This window comes from Hyaena hyaena, unplaced genomic scaffold, assembly GCF_003009895.1.
Source record: "Hyaena hyaena isolate Hyena2069 unplaced genomic scaffold, ASM300989v1 scaffold_1048, whole genome shotgun sequence".
Lineage (NCBI taxonomy): Eukaryota > Metazoa > Chordata > Mammalia > Carnivora > Hyaenidae > Hyaena > Hyaena hyaena.
Genome location: NW_024081671.1, coordinates 25,312 through 39,399, shown reverse-complemented (window position 1 = coordinate 39,399; position 14,088 = coordinate 25,312).

The following is a 14,088-nucleotide window of genomic DNA, read 5'->3' as shown; positions in this document are numbered from 1 at the left end:
GGATCCAGTTCTGTGCAGAGGAATAGCCAGCATTTAGGTTGGCCTTCAGTCTCCTCTCCTCTGTTGTGTTGTTGTATATAGGGAACAAGGTGCACAACCATATAAAGTAGCCCTGAGATAATATACATATATGACACATATATGTATGCATTTATGTACATATGTGCAGTACGCCAGTGATGGCATTTTTTAAAGTTGATTTATTTTGAGAGAGAGAGAGAGAGAAAGAGAGAGAAAGAGAGAGGTAGCATGAAAGTGGGGGAGGTGCAGAGAGAATCTCAAGCAAGCTTTGGACTGTAAACTCAAAGCTTGATACCAGGTTCAAAATCATAAAATGTGAGATCATGACCGAGCCTAAACCAAGAGCTGATACTTAACCATTAGAGCCACCCAGACACCAACCCCCTCTCCACCCCGTGATGGTATTAAATTATTTTAAACTGATTTTGTTAAATCATTAAGTTTTAGTCAGAGTGATTACCATCTACTTCTTAGAATTTAAACATGTTAATATACTTTGGAAATGATCTGAATTTACCAATTATTTGATACTCAAAACATTTTTTTTTAATTTGCAAAACTTTTTAGTCCAAAGTATATAATAAATGAAATACAAAAATATACTGGAAAACTGCAAAGTGCAATAGTCAAGAGTGATATAAAATATCAATTACTGATTACAAGTTTTTATTTCATCAGCAGGGAAGGTTGTGACCTCTGTTTAATCTCCATACAGATCTGAGTTAACATCCTGAATCTTATTATTCTCACCATTAGCTGTTATATATTTAGACTACATAACTAATGATAGCATTTAATCTGCATCTTTCAGTTGTGTTATTTTCCCTACTAACATGCTGAGAAAAAGGATGAAAATAAAATCAGGGCTGGTAGAGATTTGTCTGCTGGCAAAGGGAATGCTTAATTGCATGAAAACCCCAGAATCCTGAGGGTTGGATGTGACAAAGGAGAAACAGTCGGTGTTCTTACTGTGACCCAAATGCCTCCTGTGCTAGTCTTCGTACTTGTTGTTTCTCCCTTATCCCCAAAACCCCCAAAACCATCCCCAGGTTGATGACGCAGGACCCTGGAGGCCAAAGCAGTGCCAATACTTTCCGAGCTGTGTCATAGTCCTTTTATCCTCATCCTCAAACCGCTTCAACCCAATGGCTAAGTCTGCATTGTCCACACTTAGCAACATGTGGCCATTGAAATTTAAATTAATACTAAATAAAATTACATGTTCACCTCCTCAGTTGCACTAGCCACATTTCAAGTACTTTTTTACCGCCTGTGTGTGGACTGTGGCACAGAGCAGATGGGACATTTCCCTCACCGCAGAAAGGCCAATTGAGCATGCAGGCCTGTGCACTTTCTTAGAAAATAATTTTCATCATGAACTCCCAGTTCCCCGGAATCTTGCTTTAAATATTCCAATGACATAATAAAATCCCATCCCCCTATTAATTGTGTTCTTCCTATTTAGTAGTTGACACTAGAATTAGGGAATGAAGTTCAGCAAAGCAGTGTTTTGGACTTTAACCCTGTTGACAAAGACATACTTCCTGTTAGCACAACTTGTATTTTAGCACCACTGCATTTCATCACTGTGATATACCATCACTAAAAAGATGCCCTATTATTTTGTGTTCCAGTAAGCTTGGCATTCTATTTGTTTCAGACTCCTCAATTTCAGAGATGTTAAAATGTGAAAAAAAAGTGCACAACTTAGATTTCTTGAAATGTGCTGAAATTCTAAATCTTCATTTATAAAATCATATCTTGCAACATAGAGTAACAGTTTCAGGACGGAAAACTTTTCTTGGTAGTGTCTTAATGGATTGAGAATTTTCTTAAAATATCCTCCATTTTTTACTGGGGTTTATTTTGGAATTGTGTTAGAGCTATAGATCAGTTGGAGGAGAATTGAGATCTTAACTACATAGAGTGTTCTAATCCATGAATACCATATATGACAACATATACTCAGGTTGTCTAATCAGTGTTCAGTAGCTTTTAAGTACATAAATTTTGCATTTCCGTTTTTAGACTTATGTTTAATTACTCCATAATTTTGGCACTATTATAAATGGCACTGTTTTTTCCAATTCAATTCTGAGTTATTAATTGCCAGCATAGAACTTTTTGACATTTTTCTGTATCGACATGTCATCTTTTAACATTGCTAATTAACATTGTTTCATCTGTTAGTTCTAAAAACTTATAGATTCTTTGGATTTTCCACATAGACAATTATGTCCATAAAGAATAGACACAGTTTTATTTTTTTCCTTTCCAATAAGTATATATGTTATTTCATTTTTTTGGTTAGGAATTCCAGTATGATGTTCAACAAGGATGGGGAGAATGGGTTCCTTGCCTTGTTTCCCAGGGAAGATAAGCGTTTAATCTTTCACCATAAGGAATGACATTAGCTATATGTTTTGGTAATATTATATATCACACTGAGGATATCTTCTTCTCATTATATTTGTTCAAAAATTTTAATCATGAAGGGATATTAAATGTCAAGCGATTTTTCTGCATTAATTAATATATCATGTGGTTTGGGGGGGTGTTGATATTATAATACTTGATTTTTAAATATTAAAGCAGTCTTGTATCTAAAATAAATCCTATTTGGTCATTATATATGCTTTTATATTATATGGGCTTTTTTGTTAGAATTTTGTTGAGGCGTTCTGTGCCTATGCTAATTGGCACATTGGACAGTTGTATCTATTTTAATGCCTTTATCTCATTTTCATATTAAAGAATGCTGGCCTCATACAATTACTTGGGGAGTATTCTGTTTTCTCCTGTGTTCTGGTAATGTGTGTGTTGAATTGGTATTTGTCCTACTTTAAAGGCTTAATAGAGTTTACCAATAAAGCCATCACGACTTGCAGTTTTCTTTGTTTCAAAATTATATTAGCTATTAATTTAATTTCTTTAATATGTCTAGTACTATTTAGGTAACCTAGATCATTGTAAGATTTTCTAGTTTTGTGTCTCTCAAGAAATGTGTCCATTTCATTTCAGTTATCAAATTTATAGATACAGAAGTGTACTAACTAGCCCCTCATTATCCTTGTAATGGCTTGGTGATACTCTTATTTCCAATGTTTCTAGTTTTGTTTTCCCTTTGTCTTTTTGTTTTCTTAGTCTCATAAGATTGTCAACGTTACTGATATTTGAAAAGAACATGTTTTTGCGTTCAGTGATTTTATTACTCGTCTTCAATTTCATTGATTTTTTTTTTCTTGTCCTTGAGTATGGTAGTATTTAGTAAGGTACAAACAAATGCAGTTTTGTTGCTGAGTTGGCCATCTCTTGTCCAACCTCAGAATAAGTTAGTTTAATTGCTTTGTTCCTAACAAATACATGTCAGTGAGTTAATATCATGTGGATCATGTCTATTTAGGAATAATATAGACTAAGGAGGAATTTTGTAAAGAGCATTTTCCATGTCTTCATTCAAATCCAAGTATCGCAGTCTTTTGTTTTTTTTAATGTTTTATTTATTTCTGAGAGAGAGAAAGACAGCATGAGCAGGGGAGGGTCACAGAGAAAGGGAGATACAGAATCTGAAACAGACTCCAGGCTCTGAGCTAGCTGTCAGCACAGAGCCCTATGCTGGGCTCGAACCCACAAACCATGAGATCATGACCTGAGCTGAAGTCAGAAGCTTAACCGACTGAGCCACCCAGGCACTCTTTCCAAGTATCATAATCTTGAACGAAGTTGTTAATTAGAGTTTTAAGGAGTCTAGATATTTCTTATTTAAACATTTTATTTTTAGATAATTTCTGTATCCAATGTGGGGCTCAAACTCACAACCCCAAGATCAAGAGTCACATGCTCTCCTGACTGAGCCAGCCAGGTATTCCAGGAGTCTAGATATTTCTAAGGATATCTGCTTAATTACCTTATCTCAGAATTGTATATTTAAAACCCAGTGTAGTTCAGGTGACTACACTAATTGACACTGTATAATAAAAACTCTAAATAATATAATTATTTCAAGCATGTTATTTCTAATAACCAAAAAGAAACAATGATAATAATATCTAATATTTACTGGACCCTGAAGTATCCCAAGGATTTCACAAACAGTGTCTCATTTCATTTACTCAGTAAACCTATGGAATAGTCCTATGATCATCCTTTTTTCTAGATACGGAACTGAAACATTCCCCTGTCCAGTATGTAGTGAATGGAATTTAAATCTAATGGGTTGCTGAGACTAAAACCCAATAGCACATCAAGGGCCTTAACCAAGTCATTGAGAAAACTGTATTTCTTCTGTCCAATCTTTGTTATCTACTTATTGTCCAGTGTCTTCTCTGTTTCCCAAAATCTCCATTCTGTCTTCTTCTTATCCGAGTAAGAACTCTAATACTGTTATCTCAACTGTGGATTCTTATTTCTATTTCAGAAAGTTCAAATCCTCAATTAGGAATAATTCTTTTAAGTTAAAGAAAATATAGCATCTTCTACAATGGTACTTTTAATGGTACTGTGAGCCTAGCTTCTCTCTTTGTATGGGCCGTGAATAATATTTGATTCCTGGGTACTTCTGGACTATGACCATGATATAGCATTGGGAAGAGATTTTAAAACCTTCTTCTTTTGCTCAAAAGAAAAACTTCCTTCTTTTGGTCTAAACTGAAAAGGATGATTAATTTTACATTAGAGAATAACAGTGACTTTGAAGCCCTTTTCTCATATTCTCTATTGAAACTTTTGTAGCCCCCAATTGTTCTGTTCAATTACTTTCTCTCCAAATGAAGGGAATTTGATAGAGCAGAAGAACATTTCCCAAACCTGTCTGACAATAAGGTGAGCCGAGACACCCAGAAAAATACAGATTTCAGTGTCTCACCTCAGGTGATCTACTAGAATTCATATTTTTATAAAGTGCTCCTAATCAGTGTTATGATTCCTAAAATTTGAAGACCATTCAGAACACAATTTTTAAAAAGAGGGTCAGGATAATTTGGAGTCATAAAATATTAATCAGTCGAAGCATAACACTAGGTTTCTGGAATCAGGCAGAAATGGGCACAACAGTGAAGAAAAGAAATCTCCATACTTCAATTCTTAAATTATTTTCACTGGATCTTCTGATTTTGTGTGTGTGTGTGTAAATCATATATACTAACCCCCCCTTTATGAGTAGTTACATGTTTGTGGCATGGGGAGAAGGGAGAAAAAAAATCTGTCCTTGAACCTCAGGTTTTGATTCTTCTAGCTGATGGTTTCTGGACAACCTCTGTCATTTTTAGTGTTTGTTGGTTTTACTGAACTTCAGGGCTGAAGATGTGACCCTTCTGGAAGCCATCCCTGTTTTGGGTAATATCATGCCAGTCCAGTTGGATATACATGCAGCATGTGAGATTGAAAGTCAATTTGATATGTATTTGAGTTTCAAACCACCAGGAACCTTACAAGTATAGATGTTGGGGGGATTTGATGTTTAGTGTTATCTTTGCTCTGAGAAAAAACAACTTTCTACAGATATTAATATCACCATTAGAATAATTCCTCTGTAAAGTTCTGTCTTGAGTTCCATTTCCTTTGGGGGAAAAAAGTATTTTTTTCATCAGCTTAGTATTCAGGCCATTTTTCATAAGCAGCATATAAAAGATCACATTAATCTTTATCAGTGTCTGCCTGTATTTTTATCACAAGGTCAGTTATTGTGAAATACTTCCAGCCTACAACCTTGTCCCTTAATAAGAATCCCTCTTTATTAACTCCTCCAGTAACCACCCATCTTTTAAAAGAAAAGCACTGATTTTCTTCAGAGATGTTATAATCAGCCGGAAACGAAGGCAAGCAAAGTTGTGTCACTTGTCCAAGTGTGCACAGTAAATGTCAAGCCATACACACAATCCACACTCACGCTTTAATACCCAACAGTCTTCACTACTACATTACCAAGAGAGATTCATATGAGGATGGAAGATAGTAAATAAAAACAGGAACAAGTGAATGATGTTTACGACCAATATAAATATTGGTGTTTTAAGAAGTGATTTGGGGGGTGCCTGGGGGTTCAGTGGTTGAACGTCCGACTTCGGCTCAAGTCATGATCTCACGGTTCGTGGGTTCGAGCCCCACGTTGGGCTCTGTGCTGACAGCCAGCTCAGAGCCTGGAGGCTGCTTCACTTTCTGTATCTCCCTCTCTCTCTGACCCTGCCCTGATCACGCTGCTTCTCTCACTCTCTCAGAAATAAATAAAACATTAAAAAAAAAAAAGAAGTGACTTTTTTTTTAAGGTGATGAACAAAAAAATTTCCATTTACAATATTGAATCCTCAGTTTGACTAGAATTTAATCAGAAGATTAAGACTTGCTTTTGAATAATCAAGATTTAGAATGTCACCAAAAAGATGAAAATGAGCTAATCTTCTCAGATGTGAATATATATTTTAATGTTGTATTCTAATGATTTTAGTCAAGTAATGGCAAAGAAAGAAATGAGGTGAAAATCATCCAGAAAAAGATCAAGCATATATGACTTAGAAATATTTTCATAAAGAAAAATACACTATACTGATTATTTTGGGCAACTCCTTGTTTATTTGGGGGATAACAAAAAATATACAAAAAAACAAAAGATAAAAACTGGCTTCATACTTCACACTTTAAAGAAAAAAATAATTTTAAGTGGATTGAAGAGATCATGGATCTTAATTTTTAAAATTTTTAAAATTTTATAAATTTTGAAAATGTACTCTTAAGAGTTTTTCAAAGATTTAAATTTTTAATGAACTCTAATCTCAAATAAGATTTGGAGAATAAATATAAATGTTTTTTCAGTTTTAAATTTTTTAGTGGAAATATAGTTGACACAGGGTTACATTAGTTTAAGTATGTTGTACGTAGTGATTTGACAAGTTTGTAGAAGAGATCATAGGTGTTAAAATTACTATAAAAATAATTGTGCAAAATGTATGATGTTAGTAAAGTTTCTCTTGACATACTACTAGTGTCTAAAATAGGAAATAACTTTTAGAAATAATCACATGAAGATTTTTAAATTGGGGGCAACTGGGTGGCTCAGTTGGTTAAACATCAGACTTTGGCTCAGGTCATGATCTCACAGTCTGTGGGTTTGAGCCCCATGTTGGGCTCTGTGCTGACAGCTCAGAAAATGGAGACTGCTTTGGATTCTGTGTCTCTCTCTTTCTCTGAGCCCCCTCTCCCCTCCGCCTTGCACACTCTCTGTCTCTCTTAAAAATTAGAAAAAAAGATTTTAAATTTTTCTGTAGAACACATACAACAAGCAACTGAGTAAAATATTTGTTTCAGTCACAAAAACAAAATTATGATCTACAATGTAAAAAGAGCTTTCAGAGATCAATGAGAACATAAGAAATATGAATAACCCCATAGAAAATGCACTGATAGATAGAAATGAAATATTTAATATAAAATATTAAACACTAGGACAAGATATTTAAGCCAAATCATAATCAAATTGCAACTATAAATAATAATATTTTATGTTTCTTTTTGTCTTTCAAAGAACCCAAATCACACCAGGTAACGTTATTATATTGTGGCATTAAGCACACACACCCACCCACACACACACATATATAGCACATAGCAGTATAAATTGTTTTCAATCTTTGCAGAATTAGACCAGTTAATCTGAATCAAAATATAAAATATGAATATCTTCTGATCTAAAAGTTTGCTTCTGGGAATATATCCTAAGGATATATATGAATGGGCAATGAGCATAATCTCAGTATATTGTATAATATGTGAAAAATCAGATCAACAGAGCTATTAATATTTAAATTCTTATGTAAGTTTTCATAAATTCTTGAAAATGATACTTATTTGTATTTTTTCCAATATTTTAAAAGTATTCAATACAGAGGACTGTTATCTATGAAGGTATAGTGCTGTGAAAAGAGACAAATACAAAGTCTATACAACTACTATTTTTTCCTGCTTAATAGTAAGACTTTTATTGATATATAACCAACATAAAATATTCTATCAGTTTAAGATGTATATCATAGTGATTTAATATTTTACCTATTATGAAATGTTCTTCATGATAAGTTGAGTTATCATCTGTCACCATATAAAATTACTATAGTATTATTGATGATATTCCCTATCTGTATATCCATGTGACTTATTTATTTTATAACTGGAAGGTTGTGCCTGTTAATCCCATTCACTTCTTGTGTCTGGGCCCCCATCCCTACTGCCACAGTAAACCAACAGTTTGTTTCCTAGTGTATCTATGTGTCTCTTTCTATTTGTTTTTTAATTTGTTTTGAGTTTTAGATTACATATATAAGTGAAATCATACAGTATATGTCTGACTTATTTCACTTAGCATAACAACCTATAAGTTCTTCCATGTTGTCACAAATGGTTAGATTTCATTCTTTTATTATGGATGTGTAATATTTATGTATAATATATAATGAAATAAATGAAGATTATCTATCTATCTATCTATCTATCTATCATCTATCTATCTATCATCTATCATCCATCATCTATCTATCTATCTATCTATCTATCTATCTATCTATCTATCTATGTATCTATCATCACATTTTCTGTATCCATTCCTCTATCCATGGACATTTAGTTTGCTTCCGTATCTTAGATATTGTAAATAATGCTACAGTGATCATAGGCATGCATATATCTCTCTAAATTGGTATTTTCATTTTCCTCAAATACCCAGTAGTGGAATTGCTAGATTATATATGGTAGTTCTATTTTAAGATTTTTGAGGAAACCCCTGCTGTGTTCCATGGTAGTGCAGCAGTTTATATTCCCACCAATAGGATACAAGGTTTTTTTTTTTCTCCGCATCCTCACCAGCACTTGTCATTTTTTGTCCTTTTGATAGTACTCAATCTGACAGATGTGAGGTGCTATGTCCTAGTGGTTTTGAATTGCATTTCCCAGTTGAATAGTGATGTTAGCATTTTTTCATGTGCCTCTTGGCCATCTGTATGTCTTCTGTGGGAAAAAAAACAAGTCTATTTAAGTCCTCTTCCCATTTTAAATTTTATATTAAATTGTGTAGCATCTTTTTATATTTTGGATATTAACCCCTTATTGAATGTATGATGCATATGTATCTTCTCATAATCAGTAGGTTGCCTTTTCATGTTGTTGATGGTTTTCTTCACTGTGTAAAATCTTTTTAGTTTTATATAATCCCATTTGTTTTTTTTAGATTTTGTTGCCCTTGCCTGAGGAGACTGTCTGCCCTGCCCATCCCCCCCAAATTGCTAAGAAGGTGTTAAAGAGTTTATTTTCTGTGTTTTCTTTATTTTTTTTTAATATATTTATTTCTAGGAGAGGGAGACAGAGAGACAGCATGAGCAGGGGAGGGTCAGAGAGAGAGGGAGTCACAGACTGAAACAGGCTCCAGGCTCTGAGCTGGCAGTCAGCACAGAGCCCGACGTGGGGCCCGAACCCACAAACCGCGAGATCATGACCCAAGCGAAAGTCAGACGCTTAACCGACTAAGCCACCCAGGCGCCCCATGTTTTCTGTGTTTTCTTAAAGGATTTTAATGGTTTCAGGTCCTACATTTAAGTCTTTGTTTTAAAATTTTTTAATGTTTATTTATTTTTGAGTGAGAGAGAGACAGGGTGTGAGTGGGGGAGGAGCAGAGAGAGAGGGAGACATAGAATGTGAAGCAGGCTCCAGGCTGCAAGCTGTCAGTCCAGAGCCTGATATAGGGCTCGAACTCATGAACCGTGAAATCATGACCTGAGCCGAGGTCCGATGCTTAACTGATTGAGCCACCCAGGCGCCTCTACATTTAAGTCTTTAATCCATTTTGAATTTGTTTTTATAAATGGTTTAAGACAGTTATCTAGTTTCATTCTTTTCCACGTAACTGGTCATTTGTCCCCACACCCTTTATTGAAGAGACTGTCTTTTTCCCGATTTTATATTCTTGCCTCCTTTGCCATTGCCATAGATTAATTGACCATAAAGCTGTGGGTTTATTTCTGGTCTCTTTATTCTATTTTCCTGATCTATGTGTCTGCTTTTATGCAGGTATAATACTGTTTTAATTACTACAGCTTTGTAGTATAGCTTGAAATCAAGGTGCATGATCCTTCCAGCTTTGATTTACTTTCTCAGGATCATTTTGGGTAATCAGGGTCTTTTGTGGTTTCATAGTAATTTTAGGATTCTTTTTTAGATCTGTAAAAAAAATGCCATTGGTATTTAAATGGGGATTACATTAAGTTTGTAATATTAAAATGTGTAAATTTATAAAATTAATATTTATAATATTATTTCAGTTCATTAATGCAGTACATTTTCTCATTCATTTGTGTCATCTCCAATTTCCTTCGTCAATGTCTTAGTCAATTTCCTTCGTCAATGTCTTAGTTTTCAAAGTACAGGTCATTTACTCCATAGTTAACATTACACTTAAGTATTTTATTCTTTTTTGATACAATTGTAAATAGGTTTAATGTATTAATTCCTCTTTCTCATTATTCACATATAGAAATACCACCCATTTCTGTATGCTAATTATGTATCATGAAACTTTACAGAATTCATTGATTTTTTCTAGTAATTTCTTGGTGGAGTCTTTAAGGTTTTCTAAATAGGATCATGTCACCTACAAATAGCGACAGTTTTACTTGTTCCTTTCCAGTTTAGATGTAATTTATTTATTGTCCTTGCCTAATTGCTATGACTAGGACTTTCAGTACTAGGTTGAATAAAAGTGGCAAGAGTGGGCATCTTTATCTTTGTCCTGATCTTCAAGAGAAAGCTTTCAACTTCTTAACATTGAATATTGTTAGCTATGACCATGTTGTCATATATGCCCTTTGTTATACTGAGATAGGTTTCTTCCATGCCCACTGTGTTGAGTTTCTATGATAAATGGATGTTAGAGGTGCCTGGGTGGCTCAGTCAGTTGAATGTCAGCTTCTTGATTTAGGCTCAGGTTATAATCCCGGGGTTGTGGGGTCAAGCCCCCTGTCAGCCTCTTTTCTGAGCATGGAGCCTGCTTGAGGTTCTCTCTCTTTCCCTCTTCCCTCTCACCATCTTGCATGCTCGCTTGCTCTCTCTCTCTCTAAATAAAATAAAATAAAATAAAATAAAATAAAATAAAATAAAATAAAATAAAATAAAATAAAAAAGTATGTTAAATTTTGTCAAATGCTTTTTCTGAATCAATTGAGATGATCATATGATTTTTTTCTTTCCTATTGTTAATGTAGTGTATCATGTGGAGTGATTTCTGAATTTTGAACAATCCTGCATCTCTCAAATAAGTCTTGATTATGCTGTCTGATTCTATTAATGTATTATATTCAGTTTGTCAATATTTTTAGAAGATTTTTGCATCTATGTTCAAAAAATATTGGCCTCCAATTTTATTTTCCTTTTCCTTTTTTTGTTGTTTTTGTTTTGTTTTCCATACTGTCTTTGTCTAGTTTTGGTATCAGGGTATTACTTGCCTGATAAATGAGTTTGGAAGCATTCCATCCTCTTCAATCTTTTGGAATAATTTGAGAATAATAGGAACTAACACTTGAAATGTTTGATGGAGTTCACCTGTGAAGCCATATGGTCCTGAACCTTTGTTTTTTGGAAGTTTTCAGATTATTGATTTAATTTCATTATTATTTAAGAATAATAATTTTCAGAATTCTATCTATTCAGATTTCCTATTTCTTCATGATTCAGTTTTAGAAGATTTTGTACTTCTAGTAACATCCATTTCTTCTAGTTATTTTTTTATGTATTTGCATATTGTTCACAGTAGTCTCTTATGATCCTTTGTACTTCTGTGATATCAATTGTAACTTCTCTTTTATTTCAGGTTCTATTAATTTGAGCACTCCTTCTTTTTTATTGATGAGTCTAGCTAGAACTTTATTAATTTTACCTTTTGAAAGAAACAACTTTTAATTTCAGTGATCTTTTCTATTAATTTTAGTCTCTATTTCATTTATTTCTGCTCTGATCTTCGACCATTTCTTTCCTTCCATTAATGGTGGGCTTCAGTTTTTTCTTTATTTTTTTGTTTCCAGTTCCTTTAGGCATAAAATTAGCTTTAATTGGGATTTTTCTTGTTTCTTGAGGTAGGCCTGTATCACAATGAACTTCCTTCTTGGGGCTGCTTTTGCTGTCTCCCATAGCTTTTTGGAATATCATGGTACCATTTTCATTTCTCTCAAGGTATTTTTGTATTCTTCTTTGATTTCTTTGTTGACCTATTTGCTTGTTTTGGCTCCATGTGTCTGGGATTTTTCCAGTATTCTTCTTGAAATTGATTTCTAGTTTTATAACATTTTGTTAGAAAAGATGCTTGATATGATTTTAATGTTCTTAAATTTATAAGTATTTGTTTTGTGGCCTAACTGGTGATCTGTTATGAAGAATGTTACATGTGCATTTGAAAAGAGTATGTATTCAGTAGTTAGATGAACTATTAAACACTCATACACACACATAATATGTACACATACACACATATGTATATATTAAGTCCACCTGGTATACTTTGTCTTTTAAGGCCAATGTTTCCATATTGACTTTGTCTGGATGATCTATCTATTGATATAATTGGGATATTAACATCCGCTAGTATTACTGTGTTATTGCCAATTTCTTTCTTTATGTCTATTAATACTTTTCTTATATATTTAGGTGCTTCTATTTTGGGTGCATAAATATTGATGGGTATGTCTTCTTCTTAGATGGCATTCATTATATAATATACTTCTTTGTCTTTGTTACATTGTTTGTTTTAAAGTCTATTTTGTCTGGCATGAGTATCACTAATCCAACTAGTTTTCTTTCCATTTTCATAGAATATCCTTTATCACCCCTTCACCTTCAGTCTGTATGTATCTTTAGGTTTGTGTTGAAGGCAGCGTATAACTGGGTCTTGTTTTTAGTTTGTTTATTCAAAGTATAATTAACATACAGTGTTTCAAGTGTACAATATAATGATTCAGCAATTCCATTACTCATTGCTCACCACATTAAGAGTACTCTTAAGCCTCTATTTCAACTATGTCTTCTTCGGAAATCACTTGTTTGTTTTCTGTATTTAAGAGGTTTGTGTGTGTGTCTCTCTCTCCATTTGTTTTCTTTGGTTTATTTCTTAAATTCCACATATGAGTGAAATCATATGGATCTGTCTTTTTTCATCTGACTTGTTTCACTTAGCATTATATTCTCTAGGTCTATTCATGTTATTGCTAATGGCAGAATCTCATTCTTTTTATAATTAATATGCCATTGTGTATTTATACCACATGTTACCCAATTATTGTGGACACTTGGGTTGCTTCTGTATTTTGGGTATTGTAAATAATGCTGCCATAAACATAGGGGTGCATATATCTTTTCAAATTAGTGCTCTTGTTTTCTTTGGATAAATACCCAGTAGTGGAATTACTAGATTATATGGTAATTCTGGTTTAACTTTTTTGAGAAAACGCCATACTATTTATTACAGTGGCTGGGTCTTGTTTCGTTGTTGTTCCGTTGTGTTGTTTTATTTTGTTTGTTTGTTGCATTTATTCAGCCACTCTAGGTGTTTTGATTGAAGCATTTATCCCATTTACATTTAAAGTAATTATTGATAAGTATGTACTTACAGATATTTTCTAATCTTTTTTTGTTTTTTGTTTTTGTTTTTAGTTCTCTGTTTCTTTCTTCTCTTGGTCTAACTTTATGATTTGATGACTGTCTTTTGTGTTACATTTGGGTTTCTTTCTCTTTATCTTTTGTAAATTTATTATAGATTTTTGGTTTGAGGTTACTATGAAATTCATCCATATAGAGTTATGTATATTGTAGATTATTTTAAGCTGATGGTCACTTCAGTTCAAATGCACTGCAGTTTTACTCCTCCCACCCTGCTCTTTTTAGTGACATTATAGTTTACCTATTTTTACTTTGTGTATTAACTACTAATTGTCTTTATAGGTCATTTCACTATTTTTGTCTTTTAACATTCATTCTAACTTTTTAAGTGGCCAATCCACATCCTTTATAATGTATTTGCCTTTACTACTGAGATTTCTTTTTCTT